Source organism: Eupeodes corollae, chromosome 2 (assembly GCF_945859685.1).
Source record: "Eupeodes corollae chromosome 2, idEupCoro1.1, whole genome shotgun sequence".
Classification (NCBI taxonomy): Eukaryota; Metazoa; Arthropoda; class Insecta; order Diptera; family Syrphidae; genus Eupeodes; species Eupeodes corollae.
In genome coordinates, this window is record NC_079148.1 from 22,173,574 (window position 1) to 22,193,540 (window position 19,967).

General features: G+C 33.9%; 1 protein-coding gene and 1 non-coding gene across 3 annotated transcripts in view; both read left to right on the top strand.

Annotated features, from left to right (window-relative positions):
- The window catches only part of LOC129948387 (ras-related protein Rab-27A), a 29,651-nt gene that overhangs the window by 3,368 nt on the left and 6,316 nt on the right, over positions 1-19,967 (top strand). The window lies entirely within an intron of this gene.
- LOC129948622 (U2 spliceosomal RNA) lies at positions 10,440-10,633 on the top strand. Its single transcript, XR_008781914.1, has one exon. It is a non-coding gene; the product is annotated as a U2 spliceosomal RNA (small nuclear RNA).

Consider the following 19,967-nt stretch of genomic DNA (forward strand, 5'->3'; position numbering starts at 1 on the left):
AATACTTCGAAACTAATTTTATCACACACAAAATATAATTTTAAAAATTTATTAAAATAAAAAAAAATCAACACTCTGTTTTTGTATACAAAATAATAATCTACCTAAAATACAATGGAAGATGTGTACAAATTAATGTTTGATTCTTATATTTCGCGAAAAGTTGATAATATTGACTTCAACATTATTTAATTCTATGCAAAATTTTGCTGTTAAATTAAAATAAGAAAAAAGAGGCTGGGATGCGACCCAAACTAATAATTTCTCATCCCGTCTGTCGATTTGTCTCAATTTTTACCAAATTTGAGTACTATTTTTTATAGATTTTATTTTACTGAATATCGAAAACAATATTTTCTGTGAAATAAAATAATTTTGAAGCTAATATTTTTAATTGTTGAAAAGCATTTTGAGTCGAAATTAAATGTTTACCAAGTTTTATTATTGTTTTTTTTTTGTAGGTTTTTATTTGTTTGTAAAATAAATGTGTTAATTCGATTTTCCTCACAATTGTATCTAATGTTGAAAACAATATATTTTGAAAGATAAAAGTAGTTTAAAGCCAATATTTCAAAGTTTTGAAAAGATATAAGTCGAAAATCAATTGTTACCAACTTTTGTTAAGTTTTTATTTTTTGTAAAAAAATTGTCAATTAGATTTTTCTGAAAATTTTTTGGAATGTTGGAAACAATATTTCTTATAAGTAAAAATTAGTTTTTTAAAATATATTTGAGTCGAAAATCAATTTTTACCATTTTTTGTCAAATTTTGTTAAGTTTTTTATTTTTTTTGGAAAAAAAGACGTCCATTCGATTTTTTAAAATTTTACTGTTGACAACAATAATTTTTGAAAGATAAAAATAGTCTGAAGCCAATATCTCAAAGTCTTGAAAAGATATATGTGTCAAAAGCCACTTTTTACCAAGTTTTATTAATTTTTCTTTTAGGTTATTATTTTTTGTTTTGAAAAGATATTTAAGTCGAAAATCAATTTTTACCAACTTTAGTTAAATTTTCGTTCAGGTTTTTATTTTTTGTAAAAAACTGTCAATTCGATTTTTCTCAAAATTTGTCCTAATGTTGAAAATAAAATTTTTATATGATAAAATAAAATTGAAGCCAAATTATAAGTTTTTGAAATGATATTTGACCGAAGTTCAATTTTTATCAACTTTGAATACTGTTTTCTTAGGTTTTCAATTTTATAAAAAAACTGTCAATTAAATTTTTCTCAAATTTAATCAGATGAAGAAAACATCATTTTTCGTTGTAAAAAATTTTTTTCGAGATGAAATCACATTTTAGTCTTAAAATTTTCGAGGTGACAATTTTTCTTTTTTCAGTTTTTTTGATTTAAAAAAATATATTTGTTTAGTATCACGTTACGATATATTATAAACAATTTAATTCAATTCTCTAGTGTTTTTGGTTCATGAGATATTTAGGGTTAATCAAAATGTTCACCTTTTTTTAAACTGCTAAGGTCACCCACGAAACTTTCTTGAGAGCCCTTTCTGCATCTTTCTGCAATATTATCTGTATATATAAATTTATTTAAAATCGATATCTCTTCTAGTTCTCGAGCTACGAAAAAAACGTTGCGAACGTACGGATGTACGAACGTACGAATCTTTTATTTCGACTCTTGGACCTTGAAACATCGAGGAATGTCAAAATTTTCAATTTGACAAATCGGACCCATTACAATAACTTCTTATGGGAAGTTAATAAAAACTTTTTAAAAAAATGGTGTTAAAATAGTTTTATAAAAGCACGAACAGCAGCAAAAACTGGTAAGAAAGGGCTTTCAAGTCAAGTGTCATAAGAACCAGGAAAAAAATTGTCTTTGAGTTTTATTGTCTCACACCAAATATTGTTTTATTTTGTAAAAGTTTTAAAAATCAATAGACGGACACGGATGAGCAGTTATCAGTGTGGGTCGCATAACAGACTCATTTTTTCTTTCAATACACAAAAAAGCCAAGTTAAAAAAAAATCCAAAAAGTCTATGGATCGTTTTTGAGAATACAAATTTTTGATCAACAAATTTGCTGTTATTTTTTGTCTTTAAATAAATAAAAAGGTGTATAAGGCAAATAGAATGTAAGGGTGAGTCCAGAGACAAACGGAGATCCCCATTTTTTAAGGTATGCTACAAAGTAGTCTCAATTTTTTTGATGCAGAGCCTCTTAAAACAAAAAAAAAAATCAAAATTCCAAGTTAAAAAAAAACTAATATAAGAAAATACAAGCTTAAAAGTTAATGCTTAAAGTGATACTTAATATATTGCTTATTTTATTTTAGCTTAAAAATTACAATTCCCGTAGAAATCTATATGGTCAAGATTATTGCTTCTTTTTAACTTTATCTTTTATATTTTCGATTTCTCAGAATTTAAGTTTAAGTGCGGAGCTTAACTATGCTTAATTCATAAACCTTTAACTTCGATTATCATTAGGATATTCATTGAAAAAATGTGTTTTTTTTACTCACACCCAACCCAACCCATTTAATATTTTAAACTCAAAACTTTTTAATTAGATGTAATATCGATAATAGGGCCGTACAATTTTCGGCTTCGAAAAAAATCACACAGTGATACATTTTTGATGAAAATTTCATTTCGTTATAAGTTTTGAGCTTTGCCTTACTAGTTACTAAAAAGGTTCTCACACAATAAATCTATAATTCGTTGTTTTATATGGCTTGTTGAAAACAAAAAACTTGTACTTCAACGCACTGTTCGATTGCTAAGCGATCCATGGTAAACATTGAAATAATATTATGAGACTTTAAATGACAGCTTAGTTTGACAGATGTCATATGGACATACTATCATCTTAAAACTACAAAGTAACTGACCCTATACAACAAGTAGATTAGTTCGAGTTTATATAACAGGTTATCAATTTTGTGGTTTCAAAAGTATAGGGCTGGAGTTCGACATCTGTCAAACTAAGTCAATACAATTTTTTTACGAAAATGGATCGCTTAACTATTGCACAACACATACAAATTGTTAAAAACTACTACAAAAAGTGGAGATTCTGCCATAGCCACATATAGTGCCTTAAGAGGAGATTATGGTTTACATAATCGTCCAAATACGCAGGAAATTGGCAAAATTGTGAAAAAAATGTACGGATGTTGTAAGGTCTGTGCTTCATCGTTTCGGTTGTACCACTGAAAATATCGCTGCTGTAAGTGAAAGTGTTGCCGAAGACCCGAATGTAAGACCATGGAACAACTGTCACCTTCAATTATGATCATATGATAACCGAATTTTTCTGTCTGCTATTGAACTTACAGAATATGTTGTTTCAACAAGACGGGGTCACATGCCAGACAGCTCCACAACTTAAAAATAAGTCCAATATGTGTTACAAACTGGTCGAAAATTAACTCAAAAGAATCGATGCTCAAACTTTATAAAAAAAAGAAATGTCATACACAAAATATTTTATATGTGTTTTATTGACGTTTACTTTTGAAACCGCAAAATGGATAACCCTGTATTTCAATTTCCGTCACTTGATTAAGAAGCATCACTTAATGTTTACATGATTTTTTTTTAGTAATTTTTAATAAGTTCAACGCGTTCTTCGATTGCGAAGGGATCGATGGTAAACATCATACAATTTTATGACAATTTAAATGACAGCTAATTATGACAAAAAAGAACATCGAAAGACGACGTCTTGAACAAAACGTCACCATGGATAGCTATAACTTTGAGGTAGTTAAGGACTCATCTATGGCGCTGAGGCCTGGACCCTGTCAAAGAAAGATGAGAGCGTCTTAGGATGCTTCGAGAGAAAAATTCTTCGGGTCCAAATTCAACGCTTCAGCCCGGAAGGTCTTCGAATCCAATCCCGAGGGACGGCGCAGTAGAGGAAGACCGCGACTCAGGTGGCACACCCAGGTGGGAGAGGACCTCAACCAACTTGGCGTGCGAAACTGGAGACAGCTAGCTAGGGACCGAGCTGGCTGGAGACGCTTGTTGGTTGAGGCCCAGGTCCGCCCCGGACTGTAGCGCCAACTTAAGTAAGTAAGTAAGTAACCATTGTTATAGGTAGGTTTGAAACAAAATTCGTCTACCGTAAGAGAACCGAAATATTCTAGGATTGAATAATTGCATAGTTTATAAGCGTTTATTAAGGCTCTATTTAGATTAAAAGACACTTTCCGTGTAATTAAAGTATCTTATGTACAGATAAAGTACTTTTATTTAGTAGGCCCTAAGCAAAGTATTTACCTTAAAATGATTTAACTCGGCGTTATATAACCATAACATTGATCATTAAGAGGTATTATAACTTTACACAGTCAATAAATAAATCAAAAACGTTGTAATATAATTCAAAGATCTCTCAAGTTTTTCAATGTAAAATAATCTCAAGCTACACCTACGAGTAGCTCTCTGGCGGCGGCGGCGTTTGCTATGGTGACCTTTTAATATCTAACATCTTCTAATATTTATTAATACAAAATTAGCTACCTAGGCATTTATCCATTTTTCCTATTAATTTGGTTTTATCACTTTTCCGCTATTTGTCATACCTAACAGCTTTCGATTTTCCTCTTTTGTGTGCTTCAAAAGATAATTTGAAGATTCTCAACCTTTTGAAACTTCAAAGATTGAACATCCCATATAAATGATATATCACATTTAAGTGCCTGTTTACATATCGTATACGATACATTATAATATATATCCTTTATAATTTTGGTAGCTACAAAGTGAAAAGCATTCAGGCAGAAATGAAAATGTTTAAAATAAGGGATATTTGTTTGTATACCTTCCTAACACCATACCTACTCGTACCATTATAATTAGACGAATGAAGATTTAACTTTCTGTCTGTATATTTGTGTAAAATAAAGTATCATTTGATATTTATTTAAGAAGAAGTTAAGTTGACCCTTTTTATGTTTATGTGATATGTATGTTGATGGTTAAACATTATGTTTCAAAACATCAAACGAAAATCTCATCCTTAAGAATCAATTTTAAAATTTCAAATAAATGTATCTTCTTATAAAATCTACCTTTGTATCAGATAAGTCTATACATTATTCAAATAATAAGAAGTATGAATAAAGGTTTTCACAAAAATGAAGTCTAAATTTGAGTTTTCAATATTTTTTGTAGTGAAATGTGTTGGCAACCATTACAACTGCATTTTTAAAACCTTAAGTTTAGATTTATTAAAAATGAAATATCACGAGAATAGTGTTTTCTTTATCGAAAAACAACTTCATTTGTTAACCTACAGTAAACCCGACAAGTGGGAATTCCACTTATCTAAACAATGTTGTTCATGACCAAAGCTAACTTAGACCAATTTAAAGAATTTTGCTTGAGCGAACTGCTTAAAAACTCTTTTGAGTGAAATCGAAAATTGCTTAACACTTTCATATCTTCTTTATTTTTCACCTTGACGACATTTTCATCTTGATAATGACATTTTTAACTTTTGAATTCTGTTCAAGACAATTTTTTAAAGCTTAATACTTAACCAAGCATACTAAGGTCACTTTCGAATTTTATGCTAGTTTTCTTATTGAACTTTTTAATAATTTTTCAATTTTTTTCCTACAGTCCACGGGAGTTTAGGTTAGGTTAAAGTTAAAAAGGTTAGGCCAGTTTAATGGCCCATTATGTTACCACATGAATCTTGAGGCTTCCTCCTAAGCTCAATGGAATCAGTTTGGGTCCCTTACGAAACGTGGGAGGCTGATTATGCTGATATGATTTAGATCTATTAGATCGTTAAAGAAGGATTCTCCTAGGTAATTCTTGAGTTTTTCAGCTAGAGCAGGACATATACAGAGAAGGTGAACAACTGTTTCCTCCTCTTCTTCGTCCATACAGCTTCTGCAAAAGTTATTTTCTAAAAACGTCTAGCCGCGTGGCGTGCTTTCCTATTAGACAGTGTCCGGTCATGGCACTTATTATCGAGCTAATATGCGATCTGCTTATAGATAGCAAGCACCGTGATCGCTTAAAATCTAGTGTTGGCCAGATGTTTTCTGTGACCTGACAAGTGGTGCCGTTGTTCCACCTGGTGTTTGCCTTTTTCATAGCGTCTTGCATTAGCAACAGTTTATAAGTAGCGATTGGTATGCCAGTAACGGGAGACGGACAATACCGAAATATTGAATCTAGAAAATCCATAGTTCCGAGAATCCAGAACCCCTTAAACCCAAGAGAAAATGTATGCAAATTTGTCGATATATCGTTTGCGGGACCTTAGGTTTTTCGAGTTTTGAGTTTTCGGTATTCAGGGTTTTCATTGTTCTGAGATTTCGGGATTTTGGATTTTCGCAATTATGGGTTTCCGATTTTTCGGAATTTTAACCCCAATCGACATTTTACTTATAGAAAAAAGCCACATCCTTGAATTGGTCGACAAAATTACGTTTTATTTTCTGTTGCACACACAAAAGAATACTTTTTAAAATGTCCTAAATTCGAATATTACCTTTTTTCTATCCCATTAGATTTTTTAAATATGCCCCTTTACAAATACTGAAAACAACCAAAAATGGAGTTAAGTTAAAACTTAAAATATCTTTTAAAAATGAATTATATGATGATTTTGAAATAAACAAATCTTTTTCTTTTAGATACTTTTTAAAGCATTTTTGTATTTTACTTATTTTCTGGAAACTCTCATTAGTTTTGAGTCCTTATTGGAATCTACATATGTATATGAAGTTTCGAGAAAAACTTGAATTTAATAGTTTTATAATTTTGGAAAATACCTTTTGGACTAAGTTTTTAATGCTGATTTGTAATCGAAGGTCTTAATTTAACTATTTACTCAAGTTTTAAAATGACTCCTTTTCAAAATTATTTTTATATTTTTTAACATATTTCAAAAACTTGATATATAAGAATTGTTTAGACAACAGATTCGTTGCAAAAAACAAACTTACTTTCAAACCGTTTTGCCTTTTTCTGTAAAAAACTATTATAGCAAAAATAGTTTACAGTTTCTTTCAGATTTTGTTAGTGAAAGCTTTCAACTTTTGAATTTTGTTCGAATATTATATGAAATATTATATATTTTGTAACTTAATATTGAAGAAAAGGATTATAGATTTGGAAAATCATCAGGGATAATATCTCAAAAGTATGACATTTTTTAACTTCAAATAGAAAGTTATTGTAATGGGTCCTATTTGTCAAACTGAAAATGTTGACATTCCTCGACGTCCCTAGAGTCGAAAAGATTTTTAGAAAGATTTCTGTGCGTGCATGTGTACGTACGTTCGCGACGTCAGAAGATATATAAGAGATAAGGCAGAAAAATGCAGAAACGGTTCTCAATAAAATTGCTTGGATGATTTTTTTACCATAGCAGTTTGAAAAAAAGGTGAACATTTTGGTTAACCCTAAATATCTTACGAACCAAAATCGCTAGAGACTTGAATTAAATGTTATATAACATATTGTAACGTGATATCAAAGAAGTATATTTTTTGAAAAAAAATCCATTTAACGGTTTTTTTATAAATAAAAAAAACTGAGAAAAAAAATGTATCACCTCCAAAATTTTATGACTAAAATATGATTTAATCTCCAAAACAATTTTGTGCAACGAAGAATGATGTTTTTGACATCTGATCAAATTTTGAGAAAAATCGAATTGACAGAATTACTCTAAGTTGGTAACAACTGAATATCGATTCAAATATCTCTTCAAAAACTTGAAATTTAGGCTTTAAACTCATTTTATCTTATAAGAAATATTGTTTTAAACATTCTGAAAAATGTGGAGAAAAATCGAATAGACAGTTTTCTTACAAAAAATAAAAACCTAAAAAAAATTAATAAAACTTAAATATCTTCAAAACTTTAAGATATTGGCTTTAACTAACTTTTATCTTTCAAAAAATATTGTTTACAATATTATATAAAATCACAAAATTTTGAAAAAAATCGAATTGACAGTTTTTACAAGTTTTTACTGATAAGAAATATTGTTTTCAACATTAGGACAAATTTTGAGAAGAATCGAATTGACAGTTTTTTTACAAAAATTAAAAACATAAAAAAAATGTATAAAAGTTGTAAAAATTGATTTTCGACTCAAATATCTTTTCAAAAATTGTAGTTATTGGCTTTAAACTACTTTTATCTTTCAAAAAATATTGTTGTTAACATTCAGTAAAATGTTTAAAAAAATCGAATTGACATTTTTTTTACAAAAAATAAAACTCTAAAAAAAATACTAAAACTTGGTAAAAATTGATTTTCGACGCAAATAGCTTTTCAAAAATTAAAAATATTGGCTTTAAACTTATTTTATTTCACAGAAATATTCAGTAATTTTTATATAAAAATCCAACAGTTCGTTTTTCATAAAAAATAAAATCTGCAAAAAATAGTACGCAAATTTGGTAAAAATTGATACGAGTACATATAGACAAAATTTTATAATAAAAAATAAATTGGATGGCGCGACAGTCCGTTGAGAACCAAGGCCTAGTGACTTACAACTCTCAACCATTCCTGTGTGCGAGTAATATTGTCAGGAATGGAGGGGACCTACAGTTTATATGCCGACTCCGAACGGCTAATTTTGAGAAAGCACTTTTTCATGACAATAGTTACTCTTGGAGATTTGTCAATTCCTCGCAAGAGGCAGTACCCGTGAAAAGACTTTAGATGGCATAGGCAGGGATCGAACCCAAGACCTCTGGCATGACAGTCCAACGCACTAACCATCATGCCACGGGTACCAGACAATATTTCAAGCAAGACAAATCGACAGACGGGATGGGAAGTTATCAGTGTGGGTCGCATCCCAGCCTCTTTTTTTATAATTCAAAAGCACTCAAGGGTTTATTAGTACCCTTTATATGTTTATATTTAAACACAGTGCGAGCGTTAGGAAAACAGGGAAGGATTTAAAAGGAGATACCGGTGCACATTGGTCTTAAAGTTCTAAACATCAAAATGGGAGGGAAAAACAGAGTTGTCCAAAGCATTCCACATTCTCGATGTGCGATTTGAGAAAGAATCTCTTGACAGTACGCCCGAAATTGAGCTCAAGGGTAAACTGATGAGCATTCCTTGAAGTGCGAGTATTACGGCTAAATAGTTTAAGGGGTAGAATGCAACTGGCTAATTTGACAGAACATTGTTTGTAAAAATATCAATAAAACATATTCAAGCTTTGTAGATTATAGCGAGATCAGAAGGCAGCATTTTTGGCGATGTCGAATATGTGATCATTCCATAAGAGGTGATCTGTAATACACATACCTAGTACCTACTGATAGTTGATTGGTTTCCTGGATGCAAGTGCACTCCCTTGGAACGTTGTTTTGTTTTTAAGTCTTTTCAAGAACTAATCAACCGATTTTAATAGAATTTTCTGCACAGGTTGTTATAGTGTCTCAATAATATTTGATGATAAAAAATGTCGTTGTTTTTATTTTTGATTTTTTAATAATATTAAACTTTTTTTTTAATTCGATATCTTAAAAATAGGTCATAATTTTTGGCGTTTAAACAAACTTTTTTTGCAGGTCCATTTTCAAATTTTAAAGTACAGAAAATATTTGTAAACAGACTCTTTGGATACATGATATGACATAGTCGTGCATTTTATTTTAGCTGTACATAGTTTTTTCTTTGTAATGAAAAGGTCTTATTTCAATAAGTTTTCTGATAAAAATTAATAATACAGTATTTGTTAAAAAACTTGTTTGCTGTTGGTTATGCGCCCCGACAATTTTGCGCCCTGTGCATGTGCTCATTTGATACATATTAAGTCCATCTCTATGGGCTCCCTTTTAAATTTAAATTTTTTAAAGTTTAAATTCTTTCCTCAAAAAAGAAAACTGTATGAACAATACCTCATCATTTAAGCAAAGAATTGTAACTTGATTGGAATACTCTTGATAATAATTAGGTACATTTACATATTTTACTTTTCAACACAAAAGGACGAACATAAAAGATCTGATACATGTAAAATTCTTTGAACTGTACAGAGTACCTTTGTTTGTATACAGAACTTTTGAATGCACTTAAACAGGCCAGGTAAGGTTAGGGACCTAAACCTAACCTAGAAATATAAATTGGTATTTACTATAGTTCAACTATCAACTACTTAAATGCGATAGAAAATGAAATACTCAAGCTCTAAAACTCAGGTAGGCAAAGTGTACAAACAAGGGTAGTTTACACTCAATTCCCATCGTCAACGTCATCATCACAAAAATAGGGGTTGCAGCACTGCGCAGTGCCCATCAAAAACGAAAATATTGTATGGAAGTCGAAGGAAATGTTGCTCACAACTGGTAGAAAAATTATACAACAACTATTTCCATGAAGTTTTTTCATTGAATTTATCTAATCATTCACATTCTCTTTTGATTAAAATTATAGTTAAGTAATAGTGAACAAGAAGGGAAAGTTATCGCTTCTCGGCCTTATGGCTAAGATCAAAGTGTAGTATCTGTTCTTATCAGCTTAACATCTGATAGATCCCCCATCGGGGGACAACAAATGTTAAACTGATTTTTGGAAATAGACGGAGTGCTAGGGGCTTGCTCCACCTCTGTCGCGGGTTGGCCCGGTATTGCAGTACCGCCGGGATCGGCCCAAATTAAAAATAACACAGAAAAACAAAATAAACCTTTTTTGTGTTGCATGACATTTTTGTACCGTTGTTTACTAATTTGGGTTCTCTGATTTCAAATCTACTCTCAGATTTTTTGTAGCAGCTCTCGTTAAGGTGGCCATAGACGACGAACATGCTCGCCGAACATGCTCGTGCTCGCCAGATATTCGTCGTGTATGGGCTAGTTCGCGAACGGCTCGTTGTTGGCGAAACATTTCGATTTTCTCGTGTTCGTTGGTTTCAATGTTCGCCGTGTATGGCCATGTTCGCGAGCAAACCTCATTTTTGCTGTAAACTTCGTTGAGTGCACATCAAAAAATAAACACATGGCCACAGCCAGCCGCGATTTTATTGAAGAATTCATCGAATTCTTACGAAATGAGATGATGTTTACTCTTTGAAGAATCGGAACGAAATGAATGTTCGCGAAAGAGTAAACATCATGTGCGATAAGGAGCAAGTCGTTGCTCTTATGATAATTTATCTATGTGAAAGAGAAAGTCCCATATAGCACTCTCATTTCGTAAGAATTCGATGAATTCTTCAATAAAATCGCGGCTGGCTGTGGCCATGTGTTTATTTTTTGATGTGCACTCAACGAAGTTTAGAGCAAAAATGAGGTTTGCTCGCGAACATGGCCATACACGGCGAACATTGAAACCAACGAACACGAGAAAATCGAAATGTTTCGCCAACAACGAGCCGTTCGCGAACTAGCCCATACACGAAGAATATCTGGCGAGCACGAGCATGTTCGGCGAGCATGTTCGTCGTCTATGGCCACCTTTAGTGAGATACGGTACCGTTAAGTAGTCGATAGTTTCTATTAATAGCGGTGTAACTTAAGTAGTTCCTTTAGAAATTTCATTATGTCTTCCTCAAGAAGGACGTGTTTAAATAACCCTGATTGTTTTTGTGTTATTTGCGGAGGATATATGTTCCAAAAATTTCGTTTAAATGTGTCTGACTTTGTGAAAAAAGCATACTTCGACTACTATGGGTTTCCGTTGCCATCAAATGCTAAACCTTGGATACCAAGTCAGGTATGTAAAAGTTGTGTTAAATCTTTGCGGCTGTGGGCAAACAAAAAAAGACCCATTTTTAAGTACAAAGCTCCTATGATTTGGCGTGAACCATCCAACCATCATGACGACTGTTATTTCTGTGTAACGAAAATCATAGGAATAAACCATAAAAATTGCTCTAAGTGGATATATCCCAACTTAAAATCTGCCATAAGACCAGTTTTGAGTATTGGTTATACATCAACACCACAGCAACCATGTACATCTTCGGAAAATTCAGACCAGTGCAGCGGACAAAGCGAAAACGACGGCAATGGTAGCAACAGTGATTTTGATTGCTACGTTAGTCCCCGATCACTAAATCAAGATGATCTAAATGACATGATCAGGGACCTTGGACTGTCTAAAACGGCATCAGAAATTTTAGCTTCCCGATTGAAAGAAAGAAATTTGTTGACCAGAGAAACAAAGATATCGTACTACCGTAACAGGGAAAAAGATTTACTTCCTTTCTTTACTAAAAAAGATAATTTTGTGTTTTGTACTGATATTCCGGGTCTAATGTATGCAATGGGATTAAAAGAGTATCATCCAGAGCAGTGGCGGTTGTTCATTGATTCGTCAAAACGAAGTTTGAAATGTGTACTTTTACATAATGGCAACAAACTTGGTTCCTTACCTATTGCTCATTCTACAAAGGTTAAAGAAGAATATCCTACAATATCTTTAGTTCTCGACAAAATTAAGTACAAGGAACATAACTGGGTTTTATGTGTTGATTTAAAAATGGTAAATTTTCTCCTGGGCCAACAAAGTGGCTATACAAAATACCCCTGTTACCTATGCCTATGGGACAGCCGAGCTAAAGCTGAGCATTGGACAAAAAGAGAATGGCCTTCCAGGGAGGCTTTGATTCCCGGTAAGCAAAATGTAATTAATGCTCCACTGGTATCCAGAGACCGAATTATATTGCCTCCTTTGCATATAAAACTGGGGTTGATAAAACAGTTCGTAAAAGCTCTAAACAAAGATGGCGAATGTTTCAACTACATTGTAAAAGTGTTTCCAAAATTGAGTAGTGAGAAAATCAAGAGTAGTATTTTCGATGGCCCACAAATCAGGAAGTTGATAGATGATACAAATTTCATCAACTATATGACAGCTGTCGAGAAATCTGCATGGGCAGAGTTTGTTTGGGTAGTGAGGAATTTTTTGGGCAATAGGAAGTCTGACGGCTACATTCAGCACGTCGAGCAGTTGCTGATACACTTCCAGCGGCTTGGAAGCAACATGAGCATCAAGCTTCACTACCTTCACAGCCATCTAGACTATTTTCCTGAAAATCTCGGCGACCTAAGCGAGGAACAGGGAGAGCGCTTTCACCAGGATATTCGCACTATGGAGAAAAGGTATCAGAGGTACTGGAATGAACATATGATGGCTGATTATTGTTGGAGCATTCAAAATAGTTCTCATAATACATCTCACTCCAGAAAATCCAAAAAACGAAAATTTTATTCAGTATAAATATGTTTAATAAATTTTTTAAACTTAAAATATGTGCATTTTCAATGAAAAATCCTATCCCTTCATTACTCCAAAACTAGAGCTGCCACATAAAAACAGCATATATTTTTGAAATCAGCGTGGAAAAATTATTCAGATTCATTTAAGAAATCTCATGCAACAAACATGCTGTTTTCCAGTGTAATTTACGAAATTAATAATATCTATAAAGATACTCTACAGAATCTGTAAATTTTTATACTCAAATGAATTGCTATTCACATCTCAAATGTAACTGTGGACGGACGTGGTTATTTTGACTAACAGTCCAGTCATCCGTTCAGAAGAAACGGTAGTTGTGCTCACAACTTCTTTAGGGTCAGACTCACGTACAGTCACGGTTATAATAAGTTCTAAATTTGTGACAAAAACAAAAACTCGCAATTGAAAACTTTATCCATAGACATGTTTTTTGGTTTGTCTATGACTTTATCATTCGTTTGGTTTGGCCTAAGGCCCGGTGCACACATGCGTTTTTTGACGTAGCGGTGCCGCAATTGTTCAGTGCACACTTGCGGGTTTTTCTCGCAGGACTCAATCTGCAGTTTGCGTTTGGTTTGCAGCAATGGAGGTTTATAAAAAGAAACCAGTGATTTTCGGTATCTAGTTCAAAAAACTCCTTTTGTTGATCATCGGCTAACAAAAGTATTATTTTATACATCATTTACAAATATAAGAGAAAATTCTGAAAAGTTTTTTAACTATTTTCGAATGAGTGTAAAATCTTTTGATGAGTTAAAAGTTAAAGTTTCACCAAAAATCAAGTCTCAGGATACACATATGAGTTTGTCCATACCCCCAATTGAAATACCCGTTCTTTTGCCGGTCATGGTATTCCTCGGAAGCAATATTCCATATTCCTGGACACTTTTTTATCTCATCAATAAATAATTCGATATCAAATTCTTCCATCTTTTAAATCTTTCTAACAAATTTAATTTGCGGCAAAATGACGCATGTGTGCACCGATCAATAACAAAAGCAAAAGCGTCTGCGGTGACGCAGCGGTCTCGCGAAAACCTGCAAGTATTTTTTCCCGCAAGAATGACGCGCGCCGTTACGCAGCGTCATCGCACGTGTGTGTGCACTACTCCATTTATTTGTGAGTACTGTATGACGCAAAAGCGGTGTTGTGCCACTGCGTCACCGTGGCGTCAAAAAACGCATGTGTGCACCGGGCCTTAGTTAAACAAAATAAAACATTATTTAATGCAAAAAAGTACGTATACGCCTGAGAATCCCTCTTTTAAGTTTCTTTTTAGAAAGAATGAAACTTGTTTTTTTCTTATTCTTATTATTATGAATATCGTGGAAGGTAGGTAAGGACATAATTGCTTTATCTTAAAGGCTTAAAAGGGGAAATCACTGTATAAGTGTATATCATTCATCAGAAAGTTAAAGCACGCAAAGACGCTTACCTACAGGGGTCATCCTCTTTAAAATTGAGAACTTCCCAGCTTTATGATGATATTCCCACCAACCCTATCAAGCTTTTTGTTCTTTACTTAAAAAGGGATTAATTTTATGCCTTAAATGGTATAAATAAAGTTAGCTAACTACTTTACTTTACTTATGCATACCTATAAAACTACTGAATGCTAAGAAAGTTTTATTATCCTTTTAACTACTTTCATAATCTTAAAGTATTTTTATTTTATAAAATTGTATCTTCTTGAAATAGCTTCTCCATACAAATGAGTGTGTTGAAGAGCTGTACATAGTGTTGGGATAAAAGTTAAAGTCGGCCAGACACTGAAAAACTTTGTAAAGTGATACCTACCTATACTTAACCTACAAGGGCTTTTCTTTTGAGATTTTGTCACGTCTCAAGAGTAAATCCTATCGTTAGTTTTCAAATATGATTATGATGGGCAAAGGCGTGTTGTAGGATGAACCAACTGAACTTCATCAGAAGTATTATTTTTCATTTTATTTGTTTCAAAAATGAAATTCTTACAGGAATTTAATATTCAAGGAAGTTGCAGGAATTAGGAAAAGTAGGATTTGTAGTTATTTGATACAGAGACCATCATTATTTTATTTTATTGGATTTGAATTTTGTTATCATGTTCAATTACTCGTATGCACATCGGAATATAAAAAATATTTTGAATCTGAATAATTCTAGTGAAGGAAAAAATGTTTTTTTTTTTTTAAGTTTAAAAACAAAACAACTCTTAAAATTGATGCAAAAGAAAAACAATTTAAGTCGGCTTAAGCCAAAATTCAAGAGCCGAAGAGATATCTATGTATTTCAAATAAAGTTTTACAGATAATAACATTAAGATGCAAAAAGGACTTTCCAAAAAATTAATAGGTGTTTTTTTTTACTATAGAAAAACAAGTAAAATTAGTAAGTATCCAAATATCCCGATATAACAACGCTACCGACTTCTAGAATATTCATATGTATTTAAGAATAACGTTTTGACGGGGGGTAGTTGGAAAAGCAAAGTGACATACCAGCATAAGTCAACATTTATTAATTTCCTATAGGAAGTTACTGTAATGGGTCCGATTTGTCAAATTGAAAATTTTGACATTCCTCGACGTTTCAAGGTTTCTAGAGTCGAAATAAAAGATTTTTAGAAAGATGTCTGTGCGTGCGTGCGTGCGTACGTACGACGTTGTAATTGTAACGTTATACCAAACAAGTATATTTTTTGATAAAAATTAATGTTTTGTTTTTTAATCAAAAAAACTGAAAAAAAATTCTCACTTCGAAAATTTTACGAATAAAAAAGATTTAATCTGTAAAGCAATTTTGTGCAACGAAAAATAAAGTTTTTTAACATCGAGTGAAATTTTGAAAAAAAATCTAAATGAAAGTTTAAAAAAAAAATAAAAACCTAAAAAAAAAACATTAGTCAAAGTTATTAAAAATTGGATTTCGACTTAAATATCCTTTCAAAAATTTGAGATTATGGCTCTTAACTTATTTTATCTTATATGAAATATTGTTTTCAACATTCGGTAAATCGAATTGACAGTTTAAAAAACAAAAATAAAAACCTGCACAAATAAAATTAATAAAAGTTAGTACAAATTGATTTGATTGATTGATTTTCGATTCAATTATTTTTTAAAAATACTGTTGCAAAAATTGAATAACATGTTGAGAAAAATCGAATTTTAAAAATAATTAACAAAAGTAGGTACAAATTAATTTTCAACTCAAATAACTTTTCAAAAATTTGAGACATTGGCTTGGATATAATTTTATCTTATGAGAAATTTTGTTTTAAAAATTCTTCATAAGGAGCTGAGAGTGAAATCCATTAATCTCTAGTTTTTTTTTTTAAGAGAAAACTATTTTCACACTATTTTTTTACTAACTAAAAACTCGGATCTACTGGCACCTGGTTTTAAGATATTTTAAGGTCGATAGTACTAAAAATCTTGCGGCCGTGAACGATGTGTCCACAATCCTGTACATTAAGCATTGGGTACTTGTCTGCAACTGTTATTGCATTCAACCGCCTGTAATCACCGTAAGCTCATCAGGCCCCTGAAGGTTTAGATAACATATGAAGGTCTGCAAATACATAGCTCCATCAGTTCCTAGAACTCAGCTTTGGCGGCAGCTAAATTGTCTGGTGGTAGTCGACAGGGCTTTGCAGTGACTGGTTGGCCTTTGCTTTCAATACAGTGTGTAACCTTGCTGGATAGATATTGGCGCTTCGTAGGTCGGTCTTCAAAAAGTGTTTTGAATTCCTTCAAAAGAAAAGCAAAATTATTAGAATTGTCTATCAAGGTTTCCTGTGGTGTATAAGAAACCCCTCCAGATTTGAAAACATTTGTCATGTTGTCGATAAGTTGTCGGATGCGGAGATTTACGGAAAGATTATAAAAATTCAAGAAGTCTGCGCGGATGATGGGAGTTTCAACGTTTGCGACAATGAAGTACCAAAAAAAAACTGCGTCATAGACCTAAAGAGATAACCAATCGCTGCTGGCCATAAGATTTTATCTCCGTACCGTTCTCTGCATAGATCTTGGTTTTATACTTGCTGTCGGGGAAATTCAGTTGTGTTTAGTTGGAGGAATAATCGATACGTTGGCGCCTGTGTCGATTAAAAAATTTCGTGCAGTAAGACTATCGTAGACTAAAAGACGGTATGAAGGTGTGCCATTTTGTCGCTTTTTCTCCGAACCTGTGGTAAAACCAAAAGAAACCTTTAAGACTGTCTAATGTAGAACTATCTCGCCTTCTTCGAGAAGATGCAGGTGTTTGATTCTAAATTTGCTCAAAGCGCTGGCACAAATTCGACATTCGATCTGCAAGCCTCTCTAACTGAGATTCACTACGGGGAGCTAGAACTGTTGTCTCCAGAATTCCATCAGCCATTTTAGCGAGCTTTTCGAGCGACTCTTCGCTCCATGGTGAAAGAATTTGCTGCAAGGTAACTGGCAAGCATCCTAGCCAGAGGGTAGACAAAAACTTGTATTCGAAGGAATCAATTGCAAGATTACGCATTTCATCAAGTAACCTAGATGGCTTTCGTCCGCCCAATTCCATTTGAGACAAAAGTTTCTTTAGTTTTGCCTGTTCGCTTGGCATACATTCTTTAATTAAGCGTTACTTAAGAGGTTCATACTTACTAATAGTGGGACGATTGCGCAAAAATGTGAGAGTTTTCTCCGCCACAGTTTGAGTTAGTTGCGAGATTACCGTATGGTACATCGTGTTGTCTGATGTAATCCGATTAACCACAAACTGCGACTCAAGTAAAAAGAACCAAAGCTCTGGGTCTGAGTTGATGAATTCTTGTGTCTTTATGCGATACGAGTTGACGACGTGAGAATCGCCTCCAACCACATTGTAACCTTCGTCGGGCGTCCTTTGATTGCTCTCATGCTGACATGTGGGGCTTTTTCATCAGGCATCGTCGGGGTCACCAATTGTAGCTTTCCGACATGAAAAATAAAAAAAAAACTACTTTTTAATATAAAAAATTTAATTTTAATTCAAAAATGAGGTTAAAGATTTTGAATTAAAATGGCATTTAGTTTTCGCTATTTGAGCACTGTGGTCCGTTCGCTTTGATTTATGCCAAGTCAATGATGAATAGCGGTAGTACCCGTGGCATGATGGTTAGTGCGTTGGACTGAGTCGATCTTTGACTTCCATAGTGTGAAGAAGTGTTTTTTATTCATATTTATTTAAAAGTTAATAAACAACAATTTAATAGCCCAGTGGAAGTGGCGTCAGGAAGCAGATCCAAGGGTCGTGGGTTCGATTCCCAGCCGGAGTCAACAAAAAATTTAATAGCTTTTTTTCACAACAGAGAAATTGTTGATTTTATCTGTTGGGAAGAAAAAGAAATGGAGAAGGAGAAAAGAGCAGGGGTATCGAAAGATACCTCTGCCAACATATCAGGCGATGTTGCGGTGGTGCCAGCAGCGGTACCAAAAACAACCGCAACAACATCAGGTCAGGCATCTGACCAGTGGATAAAGGCTACAAGCAACAAAAAAAGGAAAATAAAGAAGCATAGTGGTAAAGGGGGAATTACCACCGAGAGCGATTTTTCAGACTACGCCGAGTCTGAAAAAATTGAATATGTATCCGAAGGTGGAGAGGGGCTTTTCAGGTCTCCGAATATGGATTTAATCCTATCGGAGCCAGAACCAGTCCCGCCGCCAACGAAGACTTTGGAGGTATTGGCGGACCTCCAAGATGAAACCGAACTGGTGCAGGCCCTGCAAACCAAACAGGCAGCCATCAGCCAGTTCGAGCAAAGCCTCAACAAACTCAAGGAGGAAATCGAGCCCCTCCTCACCGCACTCAGACACAAACAAGAGGCTCGCCGACAGGAAGAGGAAGCGCAAAAACAACAGCAACAACAACTACAGCAGCAAAAACAACCACAACCCAAGCCCACTCCCAAAAACACAGGAGCAGAGCAAAATAAAAAGAAGCCAGCAGCAGTGACAGGCCCAAATGTTGAGGGCCCATCAACCTCAACTAAAGCAATGCAGCAGCAACAACAGCAGCAGAAACAGCAGCAGCAGAAACAACAGCAGCAGAAGCAGTAACAACAGCAGCAACACCAGAAATAAACACAGCCCAAGAAGGAGAAGGTGCCACCAATTAGGACCTACCGGGTTGACCTGCAAGACTTGAAACAGGTATGTAAGTCGGCCACAAAGGCCAAATTTTTAATTAATATTCTTAATGAAAAAGAAAAGCGGTATTCGGTACAGTGCTTCTCACTGGCCGAATACAAATTACTTAAAGAAGTGCTCAAACAGGCCACCGCTGACTTCTTAAGCTATACGCCTAAGAGCGAAAAATTCAAGACAGTCCTTCTGAAGGGCATAAGTTCCTGCACGGAACCGGAGGAGCTCTTAGCTGAGCTCCGTCAAAAAGCCACGGACGACCTCGATTTTATCGGGGTCAAGCCTTTCACTACGGTGAAGTCCAGGCGAGGGGGTTATAGGCTGCCAATGTTCCTGGTAACATTATCGCCCCAAAGCAGTTTTAAAGTGTGAAGAAAATCACATCTCTCGACTATCAAACTGCACGCTGGGATACTTAAAAAAGGCACGACGGCATTTTACAATGTACTAACTGCCAGAGGTTTGGCCATGCTAATGCCAACTGCAATATGCAGTTGCGTTGTGTCAGGTGCGGAGAAACCCATAAAGAAGGAGAATGTAAGCTGGGGAATGAGCGGGTTGAGGATTTGACCCTGCTCAAGTGTGTCCTTTGTGGAAACCAAGGGCACC